General features: G+C 36.0%; 1 long non-coding RNA gene across 2 annotated transcripts; it reads left to right on the top strand.

Moving 5' to 3' along the window:
- The first annotated feature begins 7,016 nt into the window (after positions 1–7,016).
- Positions 7,017–10,020, top strand: LOC113331535. Of its 2 annotated transcripts, XR_003351006.1 has the most exons (3): positions 7,017–8,434; positions 9,101–9,185; positions 9,710–10,020. It is a non-coding gene; the product is annotated as an uncharacterized LOC113331535 (long non-coding RNA). The 2 variants fall into 2 exon arrangements; XR_003351007.1 differs by lacking the exon at positions 9,101–9,185.
- Positions 10,021–12,222: the final 2,202 nt, after the last annotated feature.

Consider the following 12,222-nt stretch of genomic DNA (forward strand, 5'->3'; position numbering starts at 1 on the left):
TACCAGCTCCACCTCTTGAAAAACCTTTTCTAATAAGAGAAGTATTAAGTTTTTCAAACTAGGCTCTTGGTGCTTGTTTCAACCCAGATAATTCCTTTTTGAGCTTAAGAACATGATCTGCGAAATCAAAGTTTTCAAATCCTTTAGGTTGAGAAACATAGACTTCTTCCTTTAGAATTCCATTTAGGAACGCGGATTTTATATCCATTTGGAAAAGCTTAACCTTAAGAAAACAAGCATGAGCTAATAAAAGTCTAATGGACTCAAGGTGTGCCACAGGAGCAAAGGTTTCGTCAAAGTCGATACCTTCAATCTGTGAATATCCTTGAGCGACAAGTCTGGCTTTATTTCTGATAATTGTGCCAAATTCATCAGACTTGTTCTTGAATATCCATTTTGTTCCAGCAATATTAACATTGGAGGGACAAGGTACGAGTTCCCATACGTCTTGTCTTATAAATTGATTTAACTCTTCATGCATTGCATTCACCCAAAAGGGATCGTTCAGAGCTTCATCAATATTCCTCGGTTCTACTTGTGACAGATAACAACCAAAATTGCACATGTTTTGAAGTTGCCCTCTAGTCTTAGATGTAGAATCTCTTCCCCGAATAATGCTGTTGGGATCATGATTCCTTTGAACCCAAAGGTATCGTGGAGGGACACCTTCTTGTTCATCAGGAGTATCCTGATCAGTGCTCTTCTCCTCGTCACTAGAAATATCAGGATCAACAACACTTGGGATAACTTCAACTGATTCTGATATTTTTTTGACTTTCTCAATTGTCCCGGTTGGAGGCAATTCAACAGGAGGATTATCATGATGAAAATCACTAATATCATCGATGATGACATTAGCAGATTCCATCATGACCTGAGTTCTGAGATTAAACACTCGAAAACCACGACTATCAGAAGCATAGCCAAGAAAGATACCTTCATCACTTTTGGTATCGAATTTCCCTCTCTGTTCTCGATCTTTTAGAATTTTGTATTTACTTCCTAACACTCTAAGATAGTGCGGGTTGGGTTTTCTTCCATACCACAACTCGTAAGGAGTGTTTAGGGTTTTAGACCGTAAGTAAACACGGTTGATCGAATAACACAGCTTCTCCCCAAAACCTCAGAGGTAAGTTTTTGTTGTGGAGCATTACCCTGGCCATTTCCTGAATGTTCCTATTCTTTCTTTCTGCAACTCCATTATCTTGAGGAGTAATGGGTGGTGAATATTTTTGAATGATCCCCAGTTCGTCACAAAATTCAAACACCTTGGTGTCCTTGAATTCAATTCCACGTTTGCTCCTAATTTTCTTTAGTTTGCGACCTTGTTTGTTCTGGATTGTTTTAACAATAATCTTGAATTCATCAAGGGTTTCATTTTTATGAGACAGAAATGCAACCCAAGTGAATCTGGTGTAATCATCTACCATAACTAAAGCATACTTCTTACCAGCAACCGTGAGTTGTTGAATTGGTCCGAATAGATCCATATGAATTAAATCAAGTGGAGCTTTAGTGAGAATATCTCGAGATGATTTATGGTGAACTTTAGTTTGTTTACCCTTTTGACAGGCACCACATACACCTTCAATCTTTTCATTGATTTTGGGAACGCCTCTAACAAGTTCTTTGTTAATGATCTTAGTTAGAAGACGATAGTTGATGTGACCAAAACACTCATCGTAAAGATGTGTCGATTCCACCTTAGTCAAATTGCAACAATTGCTAAACTGAGTATCAAGAAGATAACAGTTGTTTTTACCACGAGTTCCTTGAAAAATTACTTTCCCATTTTGTCTACAATGTCACATCCATTTGCATCGAAGACAACTCGATGTCCTTTGTCGCAAATTTGACTAATAGAAAGAAGATTTACAGTCATACCTTTAACGTATACTACATCATGGATTTCAGGTACGCCGGGCAGTTTGATTGTCCCTTTCTTGCTAATGTAGCAACAACTCCCATCTCCGAAAGTTACTGGTCCTCCTTCATAGTCGTCAGAAGAAACAAACCATGTGAGATCACCTGTCATATGTCTGCTACATCCACTGTCAAGAAACCATTGAAAGGGTGATGTCGATTTTAAAGAAAAAGCTCTCATACTATTAGTACTTTCCTGTTTAGGGTTTCCTGATAATTTTGTACGTCCTTTTAGAGAAGCACTAAGTTGTTTAGTTTTCGTGTGAAGATTACTTGCAACATTCAGTCTCTTTTGGAAGGACATACAAGTATGTTGAAAGTGATTAGAGGAATCAAAAAACAAACATGGGCCAACATTTTTTGAATTGTCAGAAAAGTTCTGAGTCATATCAGTTTTGACAACATGTGAACGTTGTTTATTACTTGACTTATGATTGTTCTTCAGAGAGAAGCAACTGAAGTTATTCAAATCCATTAAAGGGATTTTAACAGATTTCAAATCCTTAAGCATTGCAATTTCTGCTATGAGATCAGAATTGATCCGGATTTGTTCATCCAACTTTTTCTGGAGAATAACCGGTTTATTGGAACTTTTTCTATGATTGGTTTTTAATCCTGGTGAAGCGTTTCTAGAGATTTTTCTATCCATAGATTCAGATCGCTACAAACACAGACTTGTGAGGTCTTGAACGTGTTTTCCTGCTGTGATACTAATTGAAAAAGCAGGGTACAACAACCACACCCAACAATTCGATTAGCAATCTGTATGGACAAACACCAATATACTTTCTAGAGAATCAACTAGACAGTCAGACTCAATCTAGATAAAAAGTATATCAAAGAGTTTATATCTCAATCTCTCGATTTGATCTTTACTCAAGCAAATAGAAATCTGCGAGTCTTTATCAAAGAGAGATAACTTGGATGGTACCAAAGACCAATATCCAAGTGTCAATCAATTTAAATAAACAACCAAAAGGTCGGATATTCTAATTGATTGAACAACGCACAACCTGTATTATTTCAATTATATAAACAAATATAATGCGGAGTAGAAATAACACAGACACCAAAATTTTGTTAACGAGGAAACCGCAAATGCAGAAAAACCCCGGGACCTAGTCCATATTGAACACACATTGTATTAAGCCGCTACAAACACTAGCCTACTCCAAATTAACTTCGGTCTGGACTGGAGTTGAACCCCAATCAATCTCACACTGATCTAAGGTACAGTTATGCTCATACGCCTCTGATCCCAACAGGATACTGCGCACTTGATTGCCTTAGCTGATCTCACCCATAACTAAGAGTTTCTACGAACCAAAGTCGAAGACTTTAATAAAAAAATCTGTATCACACAGAAAAGTCTACGATAATAGATAAATTTGTCTCCCACAAATATACCTATGAGTTTTGTTCCGTCTTTTGATAAATCGAGGTGAACATGAACAAATCAATAAACCAGACTTATATTCCCGAAGAAAAGCCTAGTATTATTGATCACCTCACAATAATCTTAATAGACGCAGCGAAAAAAGATATTGTGGAATCACAAATGATGAGACGAAGTGTTTGTGATTACTTTTCTATCTTTCCTATCAAAGATATAAAATCTCAAGCCAATTATTTCAATTGTACCCGTAACGATAGAATTAGCAAGATCAGATCACACAATTACAAGAAAAGTAGTATCGGTCTGGCTTCACAATCCCAATGAAGTCTTCAAGTCGTTAACCTGGTCTTAGAAGAAGAAACCAAAGGTTAAAGGAGAATCGACTCTAGCTATGCAACTAGTATCACACATAAGGTGTGGGGATTAGGTTTCCCAGTTGCTAGAGTTCTCCCTTATATAATTTTCAAATCAGATTTGCAAGCAATGTTAGCTTGGTAACAAAGTGATGAACACGCAAGTGCAACGCATTTTTACCCATAATTACATGAGCTATGACTCATTTTATCACTAATAATATTGTTTTAAGTCTTTTCAAGGAAATAAGCTCTTATGGAAAAGTTGCTCGAAAAGTGGTTTTTGGACCCCGGAGGACACTTGTTATTCGAACTCACAATTTTGGATAAGGGGTAACCTATTACTATGGGGCACTCCACTGGCTAAGGGGCTACCTGATTTGTTATATACATCCCACCGCTATGGGCACCCTTCAAATTGTTACGGGGCACCCTTCTTCATCACCAAGAGCACAAGGTTTTGGCGGGAAAAATGAATTTGTTTCTGCGAATATTTTTGGGATTGATTTGAGGAGATATTGTGGGGATTTACTCTCGGATATGGATAGATACTATCCTGTTTCGAGTAAACAGGGGTGGTAATTGCATTTGAATCGAGAAAGGAAGGAAATTATCACCGGTTAGAAGAAATTGAGGATGAAGATATTTCATAGATTCTGTTGAGTTATTGTATAAGATTTTGTTGCAGATTTTTGGTAAGATTTTGTGTGATTTATTCGTGCAAATAGATTTGGATGAAGTTATAGCGGCATGACAGGATTGGTAAGGTGCATAATTCCGAAGAAGGAAAGATATATACACGATTTTTATAAAAGAGGGAAGAAATATCTTCGGGTTTATGGTTGGGTTTCTGGTGAGTTTAATACAGAAGTTAAGTGCAGTTAAGATAGGATATTCTCCTAGGATCCATATATTTATCATATCAACAGAGTTTGGGAAGTTTTCAAGACAGCTAACGCATGAGGAGAAAGAAATAATCTTCGTGTAATGGCAGTGAGAATAATGGATTAAAGAGAAAATATTCTGCATTAAACTGAGGATATTTGGATGCTGTGGAGTATAAAAAGGTAGTTGGTAAACAGAGAAAGGATATGGAGAGTTAGGGGAAGAAACTGAGCGTATAATAGAAAGGTGCATAGAGTTTTTTTGTTTTATAATATTTTCACCTGTTGTAAGCACTTTTGATCAATGAAAAATTATTCTTAGTGTGTTTTCACCATGTGGAGCTAAACCCCAACACTGGGTCGACGGAGGAAGACGAATTTCATATATGGGTAAAATTATTTAATTCTTTATAAGGCTTTTGCATTAATTTTAATTGAAATATGATTTGAAAAAATTAGTTATCATTTTATTAGATGGGTCATGCTTGCTTAGATGTTTGATTTCCCATGCTTACGATTTATAACTAATGTTTGGAGAATCTACCTTGGAAAAAATAAGAGTCAATATTGTTTTATTTATTGAGCGATAATTGTTTGAGAACGAATAATTGAACCTCTTGATATGAGTTTGGCCGAATCCTAGACCCAGTAACTCTCTATTTTATTCCTTTAAAATTAATCTTAACAAGTCTTAGAGTTAGAATCTCTATTTATTACAATTACAACGACAATCAAAAAAGATCTTAATCACAAAGCATTCAATATTCACCGTTAGATGAAAACCTGATTAGATTCAAGCTAATATTTCTCAACCGTTGGATCGAAAACTTATCTTGTCACACACAAATGAAATGTCCAATTTTGGGTTTACGAACCGTTCCCAAACATTAACATTTGTTGGTTCAACAATAGTTAACCAAATGGTTAGCCATATAATTACTTTCATATCAACCATATTCTTCTTCACCATAACTAGTTCAAATGACTCAAATGAACTAGTTAGATTGTTGTTCAATTGCTTAGATCTTATGTAACTACACAAGACACAATCGAAGAAAAAACGGTTTGATTCACTCGAATCGGTTCATGAACTTTATAGCCACGGTTAGCAAAAACATTTCTTAGTTTAAATAAACATGAGTTCAAGAACAACCGGTTTTAGATATAACCTGCTCAATTTCGCGGACTGGGTTCACGGACACAAGCTCATGGAAGGAGTTCACAAACTCCAGAAGAAATTCTTGGGTCGAGAACTTCCGCCAGTTCGCGGACTTGGCTCACGCCACTTCCATTTCTATTGATCAACAAAGTTCGAAAACTTTGGTTCAAGGAATAAAGACTTATACATATATGTATTTCCACAACAATGCTTATATCCTACTAATGTTTATGTAATCTAAACTCTCATTTCAATCATTGAAACATTCTCAGAGGACGGATATAGCGGTTATTCACAGACCATTTTTCGTCAGAGCAATTTTTAAAGTGATTGAAACATAACATGACTTTCGTCACTAGGTAAAGATGAATTCGGCTAAAGCGAAAGCTTACCAACACATATTTCGATAAATAGATAGGCGAGATAAACTCGGTTAACTGTCATTGAGCCAACTCAATATGCACGTTTAGGTACGGTTACCCATATATAAATGAAGGTATATTTCATTTGTGTGTAACAAGCTAAGACCATCTAACAGTGGAGATTGATTGCTTTATTTTTAATCAGACTTAGCTTGAATCTTAATTCAGGAGTTCATCTAACGAAGAAGATTGAATGCTTTGTTACTAAGCTATCCTAGCTTTGATTGTAAGCAACCTTGATTTGAAAGGCTATATAAAGGAGAACTCTAGCAACTGGAAAACCTAACCCCGACACTTTCTTGTGTCCTAGTTGCGTACTAGATTCGATTCTCCTTTCACCTAGATTTTTCCAAAACCATTATAGGTTAACGACTTGAAGACTTCATTTGGGATTCGTGAAGCCAGATCCAACTATTTTCTCTATAGTTGCGTATTCTGATCTTATTTGTTCTATCGTATTGAGTTTTATCTTCTCTAAGATTTACTCGAGATTTACCTCCGATAGGTAAGATATAAAAAGTAATCACAACATTTCTTCGTCTCAAACTCTTGTGTGTAAGGACCCTCAAGCTCGTCAAGGCTATTAGACTAGTCAAGAGACGCCTTAGCCGATAATCACTCGATTAGTTAATATAAATTTTAATTAATAGAAATTAATCTAACGACGATCTAGATACGGACTAGTACCATCGGTTAGATCTCGAAAAATTATGCGAAATGGACTACTCGAACGTGTGAATCAGATATCGGATCAAGAAGAAAACATCAAGATAATATGAAGGGTAAAATCGTCATTTCTGGAAAAACGCTTTTGAATGCAACAAGGACACGTTGTGGCTTTCCCTTATCAGATTCTTGGGTTCCTTTGGGTCGACCTTATCAACTCAATTCGAGAGGATAACCTTTCATTTGTTTTTCTTCTTTCTTTTTCTTCTTTTTCTCCTTCGTTCTTCACCTGCTGGTGAATTGAGTAACTAAATCAGAGAGTTCGTGACCAAAGAAAGTACGGTAAGATCAAGTATTGGTTGATGGTAGTGGTGTTAGTTTGATGCAGTTGATTCTGATTCGAGGAGAAGGGTGATTCAGTTGGCAGAACTAGGGTTTTCTAGAAATTAAATTAAGATTCGAATTGAGTGGTGGTGTAGGAAGAATTAGATGGAATCAGTGGATGGGTTTATTATATTGAAGTTGTTTAAGGAAGAAATTGAAGAGATGATTGAGGATTTGAGTAAACAGTGAACTGGGGTTTTTGTGAAATCAATTGGTGTTCGTTTTGGTGACGGTTATGAAGAAATTGAAGGATGGGTTTTGATCAGGTATGAAATAGAAATGTTTCTGTGAAGTTTAATCTTGATTTGAAAGGAAATTAGGTTTTGTGTTCTTCACAAATTGAAATTAGGGTTTCATGAATTTGAACTTGGAAGAGATGAATTTGAAGGTTTAGAAGATCGATTAGAGGTGAATTTAACTCGAACTAAGAATTAAGGTTGAAGTATAACTTGAATTTGTAAGTCATGGTTTAGAATTTGAAGTTGAGGTTCTTGTTATGAATCCAGGGTCTCATGTTCTGTTTCAAATGAAGAGTTAAGATTCATGGATTGAATATTAGCTTAAGGAGTTGGAATTTGTGAAGAGGAATTAAAAGAGGAAGATCCCTGATTCAGATTAAGGTAGAGAAGAATTTGATCCTAAACTGATTGGGGGAGAAACCATTTCAAGGTAATCGTTCTTCTTAGTTCAGTTAGTAATACTTGTATATTTTCAATTCGAGTTAATGGATTATGAGATGTTGATGAAGGTGTTGAATTTAAATTTGTTGATATACAGGGAGTTGTATTGATTTGTGGTTAACTGAACAAGAAATTGTGTTGGTGAACTGTATAAGTATTGCAGGAGGAATGAATCCTATTGTATGGCTGAAGGTTAAGATTGGATTGTAGATTGTTGAGTTTGAATTACAATTGCAGGAACGAGTGGAATTTATGAAGTTTGAGGTGGAGTATAGAATAATGGTAATGGTGGTGGTGGTTTTGTAAGTTACAGAGAAAATGGAAGTGGTAGAAATGATGTTGGTGTTGTACTAGTGATAAAAGAATTGGAGTTGGAACTGTAATTTGAAGTGTCGATGTACACTGAAATCTAGTGAACTGAGTAACTGGTTTTACTGAAGCAAGAAGCATTGAGTGTATGTGATAGATATGGTGGAAGGCAGAATTGTAATGGGGGTAATTCAGGCATGAGATGTGTAGTAGGGAATATCTTATAGCTCCAGTGGAGGCTTGCTACTGCAATTGCAGGTAGGCTTAAATTGCAGTTGTATTTGTATATTGATCTTGAAGTTTGTTTTGAATGAATGAAATGTATAATGATTGTAAAAACTTAGGTTCTTGAGTTTTAAGCCTGTTAGCCATCTTAGTCAGATTATCTGACCGATTATGTTCTTAGCTGACTTGACCTAGTACTTATGACTCTGTCAATCTGACTGAGTTAACTCACTGAGTTTCCCTATCTTGACCTGAGTTGGATCATTGAACGATTCCTGGTTGACTTATTTGACCATTGACCCTGGACTCTGACTTGTCGTGGACCGTTAGTTGACACTTTGACCGTTAGTTGACAAATTAGGTCAAGCCTTAGATTAATGGATCAATTTGGTGGACTTGGACTTAGGGTTAGTTATCCTACTTTTATGTTTTGGACTTCTTATGATCTGATTAGCCTTTGGCTTCTTCTACAAGTTCTAGATATTCATAAGACTTAGCTAACGAACTACAGAACCAATCTAATTGAATTAGTAAACTTTAGATATACGAAAGTAAGAGAATAAAAGGTGTAGAACCATAAATGACTTATAACCATTAGATAATTCACTTAGCTTATAACTAGAAAATTATATGGGATTATGTTATGAGCGTTGTGTGAGCCTTTTGGCTAGATTCTTAAACTTCTTGTGTGATTAACAGTTAGTCTATATTAACAACGATCGATTCAAAGGATGAACCAGTGGATCGTGGATCTCTAGGTAGGCGTGGCTTGTCATCAAAATAGGTGGGAATACTTTTAACTCTTTTGAAACCATTGTTTGTTTCTTTTACAAAAGTTTATGTTTAACAAATTCATGCATTGTCTGTTCGTGCTTTTCATGCATTGTTTAATTTTTGTTATGATTGTTCTGTTGATTCTTTGAATCTTTCCATCAATTGAAAAGGGTTTGTAATGTTTGTCGTCATTATGAATTGTTATGGGAAATGAGAATTTCCACGTGTGGTACATAGGATACTTTCCTTCATTTATATCTACATGAATTCAGCTTTTACGCTTATTAGGTGTGGAACAACCCGGCATCAATATAGCTATGTAGGTGTGGAAAAACCCGACATCACTAATATATATTGTTTGAAGAAGGAGTTTGTCCATATACGTTGTTTGTGCATTTCGAGTGACTTAGTCACTTTGATGTTTGGGAAAACATGAATTGTTTTCCAAATCTTGCTCATGATTTCTTTAAAGTTAAATGTTATTCCTGGGGCACCCCTTTTAGGGATGATGTGCTCACCCATTCACACTTTCAGTTTCAGAGACAGATCAGAGTTGCGCAGCGAAAGCTTCGAGGAGTTGACTCCGTTAATTAGTTAACTTCTGTTATGCGTATTATGCTATTTATTCTATTTGCAAACAAAATGACTATTGTATATGTATCATTTAAGAGAAGTTCTTGTATATATATTTCTGAGAGGGATTAGTTTTGGATTAAGTTTTGTAGCAGATTTTTATTTGAATGCTTAAGTATATGATTTAGATTTTTAGCGCCTCTTTGTTTAGCTAATCTCTTGGATTAGTCAGCTGCTAGCTTTGGGGGCGCTACATTGTGATTCCGCAATAACTTTTTTTGTTAATCAGTTGGGTTATTGTGAGGTGATTGACATTTTTGGGATGCTCTTTGGAAGTATAAGAACGGATTATCAATTGGTTCATGTTCACCTTGATTTATCAAAAGACGGAACAAAAACTGAATAAAGAATAAACATATCTGTGGGAGACATTTGTTTATAAGTCTTCGACTTTGGGTTGTAGCAACTCTTAGTTGTGGGTGAGATCAGCTAAGGGAATCAAGTGCGCAGAATCCGGCGTGGTTCTAGAGGCGTAAGGAACGCGACTGTACCTTAATCGATGTGAGACTTGGTTAGGGATCAACTACATTCCAGTCTGAAGTTAACTTGTAGTAGGCTAGTGTCTATAGCGACTTAATATAGTGTGGTGTTCAAAGATGGACTAGGTCCCAGGGTTTTTCTGCATTTGCGGTTTTCTCGTTAACAAAATTTATGGTGTCTGTCTTACAGGGGGTTAGTCTTCGAGTGATTTCGGGGGAGTTGAGTGTATTTTAAATCTCAGGGATTTTGAGAGAGTTTGAGAGAGTGTAGGGAGTTTGAGAGAGTTTTGTGTTTTTGAGTTCAGGGAGTTTGGGGGAGTGTAGGGAGTTTGAGAGAGTTTATTAGAGGGAGTTTGGGGGAGTTTGAGAGAGTTCACTCCTAACTCATTCTCTTTTAAGAAACAATAAACCCTTATTTGCAAATAACATTGATCTTTAATCAAAAGAAAAAATAAATGAAAATGATCATATCTCTGTATCAATAGTATGTTATTTTGTGCAACGAGATAATTTTTTTTCCATTCAATTTAACGGTCTCCATAAAATTATAACTCCCTTTGTTCACGAACATTTTCCCACATATCATCCGCTATACTCTTTCTCCATGCATTAGCTTCTTGACGTTGTTGTTCTTGAGTTTGTTGTGTCAAAATTTCATCGTCATTTACAAGCATTGATGGATGGCTATCTTCCTCTTCCTCTTCCTCGACCGGAAACTCATCTGAACGGCATTCTTTTCGTAAGAAGTTGTGTAGGACTGCACAAGCTGTCATTATCTCCGCTTGCACCTGATACGGAAATGGAGGTTGAGACTTAAAGATCAAGAAACGAGACTTCACAACACCGAACAATCTTTAAACAAATCCTGGTATTGACCAAATCTAGTCTTCATCCATCTATGTTTCCCTTTATAGTTCTCAAAAGATTTGTCACAACCAAATGCTTGGTTAAGTTTTGGAAGTATCTCCTCTTCCACTATTCTCTTAGTAAAACATCCACTAGTGTCTTTCTTCTTCTCAAGTGTAGCTTCTACCAACAATTCCAATAATTTCTCAGTCTCTCGAGTTGTCCATTGTTTGTAATTCGTAGTCACTTCCGTTTCCGGTTCCGTATTCTTATTCTTCCTAACATTCTTTTTCTTCTTGTTGTTTTCAGCAGGTTGGCTGGATTTTTCCATTCTATGGTGTGACATGTTAGCTACATTAGTACTTAGACTAATACTAGAACTTAACAAAGCAAGGATAGTAATAACACCAAATAGTCTAATGTAAACATGATAAAAAAATGTGATACTAGATTACACAGTACTAACACGCAGAGCTACTTAGCCAAATTGTTAATCAAAGAAAATCCCTTAGCAACTCCTTCCAACAAAAGCACCGTATGAATTGGCTAAAACACGCCAATACAGAATGAAGTACGCCACTGTATTAAACTTTGGCATATAGAATAGAAGAGAAGTATGTGTCTAAATAAGAGGACTTAACAAGTGATAGTTATTCTCAATGAAACCCATGCAAAGTAGCAATCCAATTAATGCATGATGACATAACAAATTATGAAGATAGCTGTAAAGGAATTCTGTTTCACCGAAACACAGTTTCAGATTGTCCAATCTTTGCAGTACTAATACTTACCTGATCCTCTTGAAATTTTTACGGTACACTTACAACTCAATATGCCACAACACACTCAAAAATCATAGCATTCCAACGGTTAATTAAAAAGATACATTACTCAGAACCCGACTACTTTCAATACGTGCATACAAAATTCAGTTCCGGATTTCTCACACTTTGGTGTACCTAAAGTGATCAGAACTTCATGAAATTTCTACAGTAGGAAACCTTCGTATATACAAACATCATACTAAAATTTCATCTTTGTCCGATAAGCGGAGAATGAGATAAATAGGAATCAGTCCCCTATTCGGGA

The sequence above is a fragment of the Papaver somniferum genome, unplaced genomic scaffold (genome assembly GCF_003573695.1).
Source record: "Papaver somniferum cultivar HN1 unplaced genomic scaffold, ASM357369v1 unplaced-scaffold_125, whole genome shotgun sequence".
NCBI classification, from domain to species: domain Eukaryota; kingdom Viridiplantae; phylum Streptophyta; class Magnoliopsida; order Ranunculales; family Papaveraceae; genus Papaver; species Papaver somniferum.